Here is a 12,091-nt window from a genome sequence, read left to right as displayed (position 1 = left end):
AATCTTTGACAAAGCGTCTGCAATATCCACAGGATCCGAGGAAGGATCTCAAGGCAGTTACAGTAGTTGGTCTGAGCCAGGTAGTTACTTCTTCTGCCTTCTTGTGACACAATGTGGTTGACATAGGACACTGAGGGTTGACAAAACTGGCATTTCGCTAACGACAGTTTGAGGCCCTCCTCTTTGAGGCAGTCAAGCACTTTTAGCAGTCTCTGTTTGTGCTCTTCGAGTGTAGCCCCAAACACAATTAGGTCATCTAGATAGACCAACACCTCCAGCATATTCATGTCACCTACAGTGTTTTCCATAATTCGCATAATTCGACAGATGAAAGCTGTCTTTTCTTTGTCCGACTCACCCATGGGCACTTGGTATTATCCACTTCTGAGATCTAGGACACTGAACCATTTGCTTCCATTTAGACAAAGTAAGTGCATCCTCAATCCTGGGCACTGTGTACTGATCAGGGATAGAGCGTTTATTTAACGTATGGTAGTCCACACACACATGCGGCGGATGTTCCCATTTTTCTTTCGTACAACCACTACAGGTGATGCATATGGATTGCGTGACTCTTCGATTATGCCAGCTCCTTTTAGTTCTGACAGGTGCTGTCTGAGCGCTTCGAGATCTGCAGGTGGAAAGCAACAAGATCTTTCTCTAAATGGCTTGTCATCAGTAGTTTTGATAGTATGTTGCAAGCTTTTACTGCAACCCACATCAAACTCGTGAGTGGAGAAAACATCTCTGCATTCTATCATTTTGTCGACTAGTCTCACTTTCCATTTCTTAGGAACAGGTGAGATTCCAAAGTCAAAAGAAGACGGGGTCAGTTTCTTTGAATATGTGATGCTTTCCTCTTTCTTTACAGTAGGTGTTGGCAGCACGTCAACTGGGAAGACGTAGACAATTGGCATACCTCTGGCCAGTGTGATCTCTATTGATGAATTGTTAATGAACCTTGTTTCTTCTATAAAATCATCAGATATACCAGAATAACTTGGGTACTTTGGTATCCCTCAAAACTTTGGCACACCTCTGACGTTTGCTACACCACCTGGGCGTATTGTTATTGGCTTTTGTTGGGCAAACCATACAGATCCTATTTTGTGGCTGTTAGTTTCAGGTTTGGACTTTTAGATTTCCTCCATAGCCTTTCTGAAAGCATGGATGTGGATGTAATGTACTGTTCTGAAGTCTTTTTGAGAAATCTTCTCACAGTATATTTCATGACTGGGTCAGGACAGACAAGTATAATTGCATCAATGGTCTCTGCATTGCCTACATCGGCTCCCCTGAACTCCAGCTTGAGTGACAAATAGCCATCATACGGGTAATCAGCAGGACTGAGACCCCATATTTGTAAAACACTGATAGGTGTCAATGGCAAGTGTGTCAGGCATCTGTCGTAGAAGGATCTGTAGAGCAGAGTGACTTGAGAACCAGTGTTGAGTATGGCTATAGTGTAAATACCATCAATCTGGACTGATACAGCAGAGCTGAGCTAGGGCCAACTAAGCCTTTAGGGATAGTTTCTTCCACTTCTTTCTCGTTTTGATGCTCTTGGAACGTGCCTTTAACTCCGGGACGCCAGGCCGTTCCTCTACTGGACCCTGTGGTAGTTTCCCGACTTCTTTGTAAGCTTGATAAGGGCACCTCAAGGGGCACTTCAGTCGTGGAATTACCAGTTCAAGACTCGAACCCACAACCTTGGGGTTAGGAGTCAAACTCTCTAACCACTTGGCCACAACTTCCCCTTTTTGTGTATACAAGTGTGAATTTTGTGGGTGAGGCAATGTATAATTGTAACTACACTTAAGAGATGTTATGGATATTTTTATGAGCAGTTGCATGCTTTACTAATAGACCCTGCAATTCTTCCATTTGTATTTTGGACTTTCTGTATTAAGTGTGATAAACGTCATGCACTCTGTCTGTGTATGAAAATAGGAGACTGCCAAATAAGGAGAAATGCAGGGACGTTTTGCAAATTTTATGCAAGGCTATAAAAGGCCAGGAGAGCTTTGTGTGGGGCTGCACTCCAATGGTGAAGACTTGCTTTTATTTTCATTTTTTTATTACATGTGAGTTATTGTCTACTAATAAAGTGAAGCCATTACAAATGGTGATGCCTTAAATGTTTATTAAAAGAAAAGTCACTTTATGAGTAACACATTATTCTGGAACTGAATATTCCTTTCGAGCCTCAAGAAGTCTGAACTCAGCTGAGCAGATTTGGGTTCGATCTCAGAGGTAAGGGTAAATGATTTGCAGCTGTTGATGAGAATATGTAATGTGCATTAGATGATATGTGGATTTCCCTTGGGATAAAAACATAACAACATCCATATCCAAAATACAAATTTTGAAGCAGTTATGTCAATTTTTTGAAAATGTATTTTTTAATAAGTAGCTAGATAAGAAGGTTTAGAGTATGTGCAGTTTACAGTGCAGAAAAAATACTTAGAAGTATCGTCAAGTTATGTTTACCACAGGCTTTATTTTATTCATAAATTGAAAAATCCCAAAGGAAAATCTCAAAGGAACCCGCTGCGAATTACACTTCCTAGTACTGACTCTATTTGCTAGTTCAGATCTATTAATCTATTAACTTAATACTTACATTTCATGTCCCGAAGAACCGTTCTTTTCACACATGTACACTGGGAGGGGAAGGGCTCGTTTCATGTTGACATCATGTAAACAATTTTTTTTTAAATAAACGTTAAACAAGCAGGCCAACTTTATTTTATATACAGTGGAGATAGTGATGGAGATAGTGTTCTTGAATTTGCACTCACCTGAAGATCAAACATTTAGAATATCATGCAACATCTGTGAAATCTTGCTGGTGTGTGCCACTTTCTTTGATATGGTAACACTCAGCACAAACCTAGAAATATATAGCGCTTTAAACAAAATACATTGCGTCAAAGCAACTGAACAACATTCATTAGGAAAACAGTGTTTCAATAATGCAAAATGACAGTTAAAGGCAGTTCACCATTGAATTCAGTGATGTCATCTCTGTTCAGTTTAAATGGTGTCTGTGCATTCATTTGCAACCAAGTCAACGATATCGCTGTAAATGAAGTGACCACAACTAAACAAGCCAGAGGCGACAGCGGCAAGGAACCAAAACTCCATCGGTAACAGAATGGAGAAAAAAACCTTGGGAGAAACCAGGCTCAGTTGGGGGGCCAGTTCTCCTCTGACCAAACGAAACCAGCAGTTCAATTCCAGGCTGCAGCAAAGTCAGATTGTGCAGAAGAATCATCTGTTTTTTGTGTTCTTGTCCCGGTGGTCGTCTGAGACAAGGTCTTTACAGGGGATCTGTGTCTGTGGCTCTAGTTGTCCTGGTCTCCGCTGTCTTTTTAGGGCTGTAGAGGCCCTTTCTAGGTGCTGATCCACCTTCTGGTCTGGATACGAACTGGATCCGGGTGACTGCAGTGACCCTCTGATCTGGACACAGACTGGATCTGGTAGCTACGGTGACCTCGGAATAAGAGAGAAACATACTTATATTAGCATAGATGCCATTCTTCTAATGATGTAGCAAGTACATTGGGTGTTATGGGAAGTGTTCCCGGTTTCTTTTACCTTATTAATGCAGCCTAAAAATCCTTTAGCAGATTTGGATATTAGAAGCATATTAGTGTGTTATGTGTAAGTCAGGTTAAAGAGATGGGTCTTTAATCTAGATTTAAACTGCAAGAGTGTGTCTGCCTCCCGAACAATGTTAGGTAGGTTATTCAAGAGTTTAGGCACCAAATAGGAAAAGGATCTGCCACCCGCAGTTGATTTTGATATTCTAGGTATTATCAAATTTCCTGAGTTTTTTGAACGCAGCGGCTGTGGAGGATTATAATGTAACAAGAGCTCATTTAAATACTGAGGTGCTAAACCATTCAGGGCTTTATAAGTAATAAGCAATACTTTTAAATCTATACGATGTTTGATAGGGAGCCAGTGCAGTGTTGACAGGACCAGGCTAATATGGTCATTTTTCCTGGTTCTAGTAAGAACTCTAGTTTGTTTACTAAGCATGCAGAACAACCACCCAATAAAGCATTACAATAATCTAACCTTGAGGTCATAAATGCATGGATTAACATTTCTGCATTTGACATTGAGAGCATAGGCCGTAATTTAGATACATTTTTGAGATGGAAAAATGCAGTTTTGCAAATGTTAGAAACATGGCTTTCTAAGGAAAGACTGCTATCCAATAGCACAACTAGTCTCTAACTGATGACGCAGAATTGACAGAGCAGCCATCAAGTCTTATACAGTGTTCTAGGTTATTACATGCAGAGTTTTTAGGTCCTATAATGAACACTTCTGTTTTCTCTGAATTTAGCAGTAAGAAATTACTCGTCATCCAGTATTTTATATCGACTATGCATTCCATTAGTTTTTCAAATTGGTGTGCTTCACTGGGCCTCGAAGAAATATACAGTTGATTATCATCAGCGTAACAGTGAAAGCTAACACCGTGTTTCCTGATGATATCTCCCAAGGGTAACATGTAAAGCGTGAAGAATAGCGGCCCTAGTATTGAGCCTTGAGGTACTCCATACTGCACTTGTGATCGATATGTTACCTCTTAATTCACTGCTACAAATTGATGGCGTCATATAAGTACGATTTAAACCATGCTAATGCACTTCCATTAATGCCCAAAGTGTTCTGGTCTATGCAAAATAATGTTGAGGTCAATAGTGTCGAACGCAGCACTAAGATCCAAAAGCACTAATAGAGCAATACAACCATGATCAGAAGATAAGAGCAGGTAATTTGTAATTCTAAGGAGAGCAGTCTCAGTACTATGATACGGTCCTGACTGGAAATCCTCACAGATACCATTTTTTAACCTAATTTTGGATTAAAGTTAATACTCTTAGCAGCTAGTTGTTTGAATACAAACAAAATAAAAATAACATTTACCAGGGCATTTCCCAAAAAAGCATTGTATGGCTGAGATGATTGTAGAGACATCTGCCACCACATGGTCTCAACAATCAACTTAGCTCACAATGCTTTTGAGAACCAAACCCTTAAGCATTGCAGTTAACTGCAGCGACAATCAAACTTCGATTACTGAAAAAATGCAAGCTGACGTTAACGTTAGTGCCCTTCTTTTACATTAAATTTGGAATTCAAAATGTGCATTCAAAAGCACTATCTAGGAAAATGCCGCACTTTACAGTGCTGTGTAAAATCAGTGTTTCCCAAAAATGAAAACATTCCTTTATCATGATATTCTTACAACACTCAAAAAGCAAATACAAACCCGATTCCAAATTTTTTTTGACACTATACAAATTGTAAATACAAAAAGAATGCAATGATGTGTAAGTTTCAAATTTCCATATTTTATTCAGAATACAACATAGATGACAAATCAAATGTTTAAACTGAGAAAGGGAAAAATAAGTTCATTTTAAATTTCATGGCATCAACACATCTCAAAATTCTGGACAAGACCATGTTTGTCATGATCATCAGCTGGAGTGCCCATGAACTCCTATAGAGGGCACTCCACTCAGGACTCTGGCATCTTATATTTCCATTCCCAACTCCATTTCCCATAATCCTGTGCTTAGGGCTAATAACCACCAGGTGTTCACCATTACCACTCCTCTATACAAACTCTGTTTGGACTCTCAACAAGTGCAAAGACTTATTCTAGCCCAGTCTGTCAATTCCGAGCGTTTCTCCTTGTGTTTGTTCCTCCCGTGTCTGACTTTGGATTGTTTATACTGCCTGTGATTCTCTGCCGCCTGCCCCGACCTCTGCCTGGTATTGTTGCTGTTTATGGATATCCCTTGACACACCTGATGCTGTTCCTGATTTCTGCCTATCTGACCATTCTTTAATAAACTACTGCCTATGGAACGTCTCTGACTCCTTGTTACAATGTTTACTACTGTGTGGCATCCCCTCTTGTTTTTATAACAGTCTGCAAATGTCTGGCGACTGAGGAGACAAGTTGCTCAAGTTTAGGAATAGGAATGTTGTCCCATTCTTGTCTAATACAGGTTTCCAAACTGTCTTAGATCTTCTTTGTCACATCTTCCACTTTATGATGCGCCAAATGTTTTCTATGGGTGAAAGATCTGGACTGCAGGCTGGCCATTTCAGTACCCGGTTCCTTCTTCTATGCAGCCATGATGTTGGAATTGATGCAGTATGTGGTCTGGCATTGTCATGTCGGAAAATGAAAGGTCTTCCCTGAAAGGGAATATATATGCATATGTTGTTCTAGAACTTGGATATACCTTTCAGCATTGATGTGCCTTTCCAGATAAGCTGTAAGCTGCCCATGCCACACCCACTCATGCAACCCAATACCATCAGAGATGCATGCTTCTGAACTGAGTGCTCTGGATCATGTTTAGATAGTTTTAGCCGGCAACGGTGAATGGCACGGTGGAATGTGTTCTTCGACAATGTTTTCTGGAAGTATTCCTGAGCCCATGTTGTGACTTCCGTAACAGTAGCATTCCTGTATGTGATGCAGTGCCATCTAAGGGCCCGAAGATCACGGGCATCCAGTATGGTTTTCCGGTCACTGTAGATAATGATAACTTCAAACTATTTGCAATTTTTCTCTGAGAAACTCCTTTCTGATATTGCTCCACTATTTTTCACCGCAGTTGCAAAATGGTCCTCCAGCTGTTCCTTATATGTACATTTAACTTTTCTAGCCTCTTATTGCTACCTGTCCCAACTTTTTTGGAATGTGTAGCTCTCATGAAATCCAAAATGAGCCAATATTTTGCATGACATCTCAAAATGTCTCATTTTCAACATTTGATATGTTATCTATATTCTACTGTGAATAAATTATAAGTTTATGAGATTTGTAAATTATTCCATTCCTTTTTTACTCACGATTTGTTCAGTGTCCCAACTTTTTTGGAATTGGGTTTGTAAGACATTTTCACAGTTGTTTTGATGTACTTACAAGTTGTTCCATTAAGTTTGCTCCGGTTGCTTGTGATTTTCCGCCATGTTGAATGAATTCTTCTGAACATCGGTTAGAGCAATGACGTGACAACACTTTACGTCAATCAGTAAACTTAAAAATAATAATTTAAATAGAAGAGTTTACACAAAACTGTTGAGCCACACAAAAATAAAACTAAATTCATTATTCAGAAAATGTAATTGTTATAAGTTGCTTCAACAATTTAACAGACTTTAAAGGGATAGTTAACCTAAAAATGAAAATTTTATGTTAATCGAAGATGTAGGTGACTTTGTTTCTTCAGTAGAACTCAATTTATGATTTTTAGCTCCAGTCGTTGCAGTCTCTCAGTCGTATAATGCATGGCAAATGGTTACTGAATCTATGTGAGAAAAAAACATGCACAGGCAAATCAAAATTAAACCCTGCGACTTGTGACGATACATTGATGTTTAAAGACACAAAACGATCGGTCTGTGCAAGAAACTAAAAATTCTGAAATTTCTCCAGAGGAAGTTCCCATGGAAATAAATTTTCCAGCCCTTGCAACCCTAGTAGAAGCTCATGCAAATGTCACCACAATGTCAAATGTCTCTGACATCTTTATCCTTAAACAACATTAACAAAATTACAAAACCATTTTCCATTAGATTCCTGCACCTATACATCACCATCAGAAGACAAAATTCATAAAAGCACAAGAGAAGAACCAGTGTCCAGCAAGAAGCATCTCAGTTGAGCACGAAACAAAAAAGAAAATCCATCAAGATCATTTAGTAGACTTACAGCAGAACAAGAAGAAATGAACATTCAAATACCAACACCAGCAGTAGCAGTGACTGGGGTCTCCGTTCAGCCTGCTGTATCAGTGTTTCAGCCTGCTGTAACAGTGTTTCAGCCTGCTGTAACAGTCGTTCAGCCCGCTGTACCATTGGTTCAGCCAACTGTGGTCATGACTCAAATGCCAGTTGCTAATGTACCACATTACATGTGCTACTCCATCTTTACCATGCTGTGCTGCTGTTTCCCTCTGGGCATCGTTGCTATCATCTTCTCATGCAATGTAAGTCTTCATTCATTTTCAGTTTCATATCTGTGTACCTCATTCAAACAATCCTATAAATCAAGCAATTCAACTGTCTGTTGCATGAAAGAATTACAATATTTATTGAATTGGCCACATGCATTTAGTCTAAAACCCTGATGCAATTTTATATATTTATTTAACTTTCTTTCCTGACTATATATATGTATATATATATATATGCAGTGGGTAAAACAAGTATTGAGCACATCACCATTATTCTCAGTAAATATATTTCTAAAGTTGCTGTTGATTTGAAATTTTCACCAAATATCAAAATGCTAAATGTTAACTATTTTACCAACATAGGAGGGATTGTACAAATTCATGTTATTATGAATCCCTTGTTTGTCCTGAACAGTTGAACTGCCTGCTGTTCTTCAGAAAAATCCTTCAGATCTTACAAATTCCGTGGTTTTACAGCATTTTTGTGTATTTTAACCCTTTCCTAGAGAAGTTCTAAGCGGTCATGCATTATCATTTTTTTCCTTCTTGTTTTCTCGTTATAACGACTTAATTTTCTCGATATCTCGACATAACGAGAGTTGTTTTCTCATTATAATGACTTAATTACCTCGTGATTTCGACATAACGAGAGTTGTTCTCTAAGAAGTTACAAAACTGCGCCAACCGGTGGAATATAACTGATGGGGTGTTGTATACCATCCACCTTTTTGTACACTTTGGAATAGAATATGACCTTCCTCGTGATCGCTATAATTTGTGCAGTATATAATGACTACTAAAAATGACAAATTATATATAATTTTATTTCAAATAAAGGGAAAATTAAAAATGAATTTTTAATCCAAGCAGCTCTGAAAGATCTTAGAATAGTTCTGCATTCTTCTGAATGCGCTCCGCCTCTGTTTGTGGTGTTGCTTTGATCATTTAAACATGTTAATTACAAAAACAAGTTTAGTGCACTGTCTCTGGAAATATCAACAGTGACTGATCAGCCTTTATTTATGTATTGTAGACGTATTACTAGGCGAAGCAAAATTTACCGAAATATAGGCTACAGTTAGTGCGCCCGGTTGTCCATCTGATGTGTGTCAAAGTTGAGTTTGTTACTATAGCAACAGTAGATAAATTAATCATTGTAAAAAAAAAAATCATTGCGTTATGTCGAGATAACGAAAAAATTAATTTGTTATAATGAAAAAACAACTTTTGTTATAATGAGATGAGAAAATTAAATCGTTATAATGAGAAAAAACCATGCCTTAAGAGACTTATAACACTTCACCACAATTTAGCACTTAAAACATATAAAATGTATTGAAAATAATATTTTCTAACTGGATGTTTCATAAAATGAACTACCGTATGTAAGCCAAATTCAATGATGAAAGATTTGGTTAAATCTAATTTACTTTTATTACATTTAATTTGCTAAATGTTAAAATTGGCAGCTATTTAATTTCTTTAACATTTCATTTTATAATAGGCTATAATTACATGGAATGAAATCTGTTAAACCAGCTTTTGGATAGGAGTTTTTTTTTTTCAAGGTTTTTTCAAAATCACTTTAATAAGCTTGACATTTGTGTTTTCACAGGCTCGAGATGCTAAATTTTCTGGACAGCGAGACTTAGCGATGAGCCACTCCAGAGTGGCATTTATCCTGAACAATGTGTCTGTCGGTATCGGCCTCGCAATCATTACAGCGATCCTTATCATTTATTTTAAATATATGTGATAATAACATCTTTGAACAGATGTTTTATTCTGCTTCAAATGCATCTACTCATTCTGGCAATGATACTGTCAACTCAAGTCAATGATTTTGCAGAAGAAATGAAAAATATTTTCCAGACCCTCTGAGGGAATGATCTAATGAACGCTTATGTTTTATTTCTTTTTGTATTTAATGCTGGCAGACTGATCTGTTTGATTAGAAAGGAAATGCTTCACTGCTTTTTTTTTTTTTTTTTGTAAATTACACCGTAAAATACAGCATTGCACTAATTACATTAATTGTTCTGGTCAGGGGCTTTCACACTGGAGGAACCTTCTCATAGTTCCTAGAACTATTGGCGGAAAAATTATTATATTTAGGTGTATTACAACCTTGTTGTTTTAGGATCTCTGTTTTGGGGAGTTAAATAAGGGTCTCACCGCTTCCGGTTCAAGCTTTTTGCATGTGCTTTTTTAAATATGAAGTTTTTTTACTCAAGATTCCTTCAAAAGTAGATAAAAATAAATGTCCATCACATGTAAGGATTTATTTCAAAAAGTTGTTTAGTTTTATTCTTTTGACTAACAATTAAATATACAAATGTAATAAAATGTTGACAATAACTATATAAAACTGATTACCTTAAAAATCGATAGATTTAGCCATTATTTAATACAGCTGTTAACACGTTTTCTGAGACCTATGGCTTGACCGGTGCGTAAGGATGAAAGAAACTCAGATAGACTTAGATCTACATTTATTCATTTAGCTGATGCATTCATCCAAAGCGACTTACAGTTGCTATATATATATGTCAGAGGTTGCACACCTCTAGAACAACTAGGGGTTAAGTGTCTTGCTCAGGGACACATTGGATTCGAACCCAGGTCTCTCACACCAAAGGCATGTGTCTTATCCACTGCGCCAACACCACCCCATTGGATCTACAGAGAAACAGACAATTCAAACATACACAGGCATTTTCAAGACATCCCACAGAGTGGAGGTGTAGGAGACCTCCTTCCCTTCTGTCCATTTGTTTCATTTTAAATCAATTCACCCATGCTTCCTTCTACTCAACCTGCTCAAAATGATTACATGAAAGTCAATGCAAGTGAACTAACACTCATGTCTGGTATCATTTGAAATGTCTCAGTGCAACTGTTAAAATGGTCTCAATCTTACAAAAGTAGACTTAAATATAATACAGATCCGAAGAGTTAAGAGATATTTTGAGAATGAGCCCACAGCATGAAGTACATCTTACTCTTAAATTCATCTTTGAGAATTTAATGTCTTGTATTGATTTGATATCCCTGAATTGGCTATGTAATTGGCATAATACATATTTACCTGACTGTTAATAAATTGCTACATTTGATTTAATCTGACTTCCTCTGAAATTATTTTCTCAAGTAGATTAAGTGAAGGTGTATGTTACCGAAAATCTGCGTTCAGTGCATTAACTGTGGGGGGCTAGACAAAATACTATTGAGTATTAGCATGATTTGGGCATACAGCATTTCATAGTACTAACCATAACCTCTGGTTATTGTCTCACTATATTCAAGTTGTTATATTAATTATAGGGGCTAGGTAAAACACAACTGGACTAGCATATTTCACAGTGCTAGCCATAACCTCTGATTATTGTTTGAGCTTTAACTAAGTTGTTACATAGGTGACTGTAGGGGCTAAACAGAACCACTATTTAAAGAATGACAAGCATGAGGTGGTCTATTAAATAGTCAAGTCAAGTCAAGTCACCTTTATTTATATAGCGCTTTAAACAAAATACATTGCGTCAAAGCAACTGAACAACATTCATTAGGAAAAGAGTGTGTAAATAATGCAAAATGATAGTTAAAGGCAGTTCATCATTGAATTCAGTGATGTCATCTCTGTTCAGTTTAAATAGTGTCTGTGCATTTATTTGCAATCAAGTCAACGATATCGCTGTAGATGAAGTGACCCCAACTAAGCAAGCCAGAGGCGACAGCGGCAAGGAACCGAAACTCCATCGGTGACAGAATGGAGAAAAAAACCTTGGGAGAAACCAGGCTCAGTTGGGGGGCCAGTTCTCCTCTGACCAGACGAAACCAGTAGTTCAATTCCAGGCTGCAGCAAAGTCAGATTGTGCAGAAGAATCATCTGTTTCCTGTGGTCTTGTCCTGGTGCTCCTCTGAGACAAGGTATTTACAGGGGATCTGTATCTGGGGCTCTAGTTGTCCTGGTCTCCGCTGTCTTTCAGGGATGTAGAGGTCCTTTCTAGGTGCTGATCCACCATCTGGTCTGGATACGTACTGGATCCGGGTGACTGCAGTGACCCTCTGATCTGGACACAGATTGGATC

The 12,091-nt window shown here is 38.0% G+C and overlaps 1 long non-coding RNA gene across 1 annotated transcript; it reads left to right on the top strand.

Moving 5' to 3' along the window:
- Positions 1 to 2,160: 2,160 nt before the first annotated feature.
- On the top strand, positions 2,161 to 9,952 carry LOC132126776 (uncharacterized). The gene is made up of 3 exons (XR_009427453.1): positions 2,161 to 2,253; positions 7,624 to 8,036; positions 9,619 to 9,952. It is a non-coding gene; the product is annotated as an uncharacterized LOC132126776 (long non-coding RNA).
- The last annotated feature ends 2,139 nt before the right edge of the window (positions 9,953 to 12,091 follow it).

This window comes from Carassius carassius, chromosome 44 (assembly GCF_963082965.1).
Source record: "Carassius carassius chromosome 44, fCarCar2.1, whole genome shotgun sequence".
In the NCBI taxonomy this organism is placed as follows: Eukaryota; Metazoa; Chordata; class Actinopteri; order Cypriniformes; family Cyprinidae; genus Carassius; species Carassius carassius.
Note: the sequence above shows the minus strand (reverse complement) of the source record. Positions and strands in the feature narration are given on the sequence as shown.